Source organism: Pteropus alecto, unplaced genomic scaffold, assembly GCF_000325575.1.
Source record: "Pteropus alecto unplaced genomic scaffold, ASM32557v1 scaffold88, whole genome shotgun sequence".
NCBI lineage: Eukaryota > Metazoa > Chordata > Mammalia > Chiroptera > Pteropodidae > Pteropus > Pteropus alecto.
The window spans coordinates 651,441-654,442 of record NW_006494611.1 but is presented as its reverse complement, the minus strand read 5'-3'; the positions used below and the strand labels follow the sequence as shown (position 1 = coordinate 654,442).

The 3,002-nt window shown below is 35.4% G+C and overlaps 1 pseudogene; it reads left to right on the top strand.

Moving 5' to 3' along the window:
- Positions 1 to 1,864: 1,864 nt before the first annotated feature.
- Positions 1,865 to 2,343, top strand: LOC102891432 (annotated as a pseudogene).
- Positions 2,344 to 3,002: the final 659 nt, after the last annotated feature.

The window sequence follows — 3,002 nt, the reverse complement described above, 5'->3', positions numbered from 1 at the left end:
TATTAAATATGGTCATCATGCCTTGCACATTAGATCTCTAGACTTAGTCATCCTACATAACTGAAAATTTATAACTTTTGACCAACATCTCGCCATTTTCTTCACCTCTCTGCCACCACCAGTTCCTGGTAACTACTGTTCTACTCTGCTCTCTGTTACTATAAGTTTGAAATTTTTATTTTAAGATTCCACAAATAAATAAGATCATACAGTATTTCTCTGTCTGCCTTATTTCACTTTGCATGGTGTCCTTCAGGTTCATCCACATTGTCACAAATGATAGGATTTCTTTCTTTCTCATGGCTGAATAAGCGTGTGTGTGTGTATCACACATCTTCTTTACCCACTGATGGACACTTAGGTTGTTTCCATGTCTTGACTATTATAGATAATGCTGCAAAGAACAAGAGAGTACAAATATCTCTTCAGGGTACTAATTTTGTTTCCTTTGGATATACACTTAGAAGTGGAATTGCTGGATCATATGGTAGTTACTATATTTTACTTTTTGAGGGATCTCCACATTGTTTTCCATACTGGTTATACAAATTTACAAGCCCACCAACAGCCTACAAGGGTTCCCTTTTCTCTATGTCCTTGCCAGCACTTGTTATTTTTTGTCTTTATGATAACAGTCATTCCCTTCTATCAGGTTTCAGGTGATATCTCATTGTGGCTTTGATTTGCATTTCCCTGATGACTGGTTATATTGAGTACCTTTCCGTATACCTGTTGACCATTTTTATGTCATCTTTTGAGAAATGTCAATCAACTCCTTCGCCCTTTTTTAAAATTGAGTTACATGTTTTTTTGCTATTATTTGGGTCTCTTATGTATTTTGGATATTAACACTTATCGGATGTATGGATCTGCAAAAATTTTCTCTTCCATGGGTTGTCCCTTTATTCTGTTGATTGTTGCCTTTGCTGTGCAGAAGCTTTTTTGTCTGATGCAATCCCATTTATGTTTTGCTTTTTGTGGCCTGTGCTTTTGGGATCATATCAAAAAAAAAAACAATGCCCAGATCAATGTCAAGATTTTCCCTGTGTTTTCTCCTCATAGTCTTATGATTTCAGGTCTTATATTTGATCTTTAATCTATTTTGGTTGCTTTCTGTATATGGAGTGAGATAAGGGTCCAGTTACATACTCTTGTTCATGGAAAACCAGTTTTGTCAACACCATTTATTGAAGAGACTGTCCTTTCCCCATTATGTGTTCTTGGCACCTTTGTCAAAGATCAATTTACCATAAATGCATTATTTTGGGGTTTTCTATTCTGTTCCATCAGTCTATACATCTGTTTTTATGCCAGTATCATGCTGCTTTGGTTACTATAGTTTTGCAGTATATTTTGAAATCAAGTAGTGTGATGCCTTCAAATTTGTTTGTTTTATTTATTTTTCTTCAAGATTGTTTTCGATATTCAGTCTTTTGTGGTCTCATACAAATTTTAGGATTGTTTCTTCCATTTCCATGAAAATGTCACTGGAATTTTGATGGATTGCATTCAATATGTAGGTTGCTTTGGGTAAAATTTTCATTTTTATTAATATAGATTACATACTGCATAATTTTAATTTCTAAGTTTCTATTTTATAATTATCACCCCTTTCCATTTACATATCTATTAATATTTTATCAATTATTTTTTCTTAATCAATATAGACTTAAGTTTATTTTATTGACCCTTTCAAAGAATATACTCCAGGATTATAAACCCAACCATTTTTATCCTTTTTACTCTAATAATTTCTGCTTTATTCTTCATCAATCTGCATCCTTTCTCATGGCTTCTCTGGGTGCTTTAAAATTCTTCTTTCAGGTTCCTGGAGTGGCAGCATCCTCATCCACCTCTCTGCACTATGTCTGGTGGCCTCTCGAAGGTGCTGCCCAGCAATTCCTACGTGGAAATGAGCCAGTACTGAGACCAGCACTTCCACGGTGACAGTGAAGAGCAAGAAAAATTACTGAAGAAAGCTGTACGTTATATGTTGGAAATCTTTCCTTTTATATAACCGAAGAATAAATCTATGACCTCTTCAGCAAAAGTGGTGACATAAAGAAAATCATTATGGGCCTGGATAAAATGAAGAAAACAGGATGTGTGTTTTGCTTTGTGGAATACCATTCAAGAGCAGATGCAGAAAATGCCATGTGGTATATAAATGGAACTTGTCTGGATGACCAGATCACTTGTACCCAACCTACAGATTGGGTTGCAGGATTTAAGGAGGGCAGGCATTACGGCCGTGGACGGTCTGGGGGCCAGGTACAAGAAGAGTATCGGCAGCACTATGATGCTGGAACAGGGGGCTATGGAAAACCGGCCCCAAACCAGTGAGTGGTGAGAAACCCATCATGAAAAATTTACTCCTTTGGCTTGCTGAATTTGACATACATTACCCAAGGTCTGCAAAACTGCCCATTTTTACCAAGCTTTGATCAATGTCTCTGAGCTGGTAGCCTCTTCATGGTTTTCCTCTGAAAATTATTAAAGGACAGAATCCAAAAGAATGCCTTTAATGTCTTAGAATATTGGCCATGTGTCAAGTTACCAGAATGATTTTCTTACCAGGTCAAAAACTGTTCCTTGGCAGCAGAACTGATCCATAATGTTGATCAGCCCAGAACACCATGCTTCTTTTAGGAAAACTGGAAAATTTTTAAAATGTGTTTACCATGTTTACATATAAGTAGGCTCATGATTCACACTGGGGACTGGAATTATTTTTTAAATTCTAAGTTTTCATGATATAAAGTTTAATGAACAAAGTTTTGCCATATTGTATAGCTTTGCTCTAAGTTAAGAACAGATGTTTTATTTATTTGTTTGTTTGTTTGTTTGTTTGTTTATTTATTATAGTGACATTGGTTAATGAAATCCAGTAAGTTTCAGCTGTATATTTTAACAGTACAGCACATATATCTATATTTACATTGTGTATTTATCTCCCATAGTTAGATTTCTTTGTGTCACCACATATTTGACCCCTTTTTAAT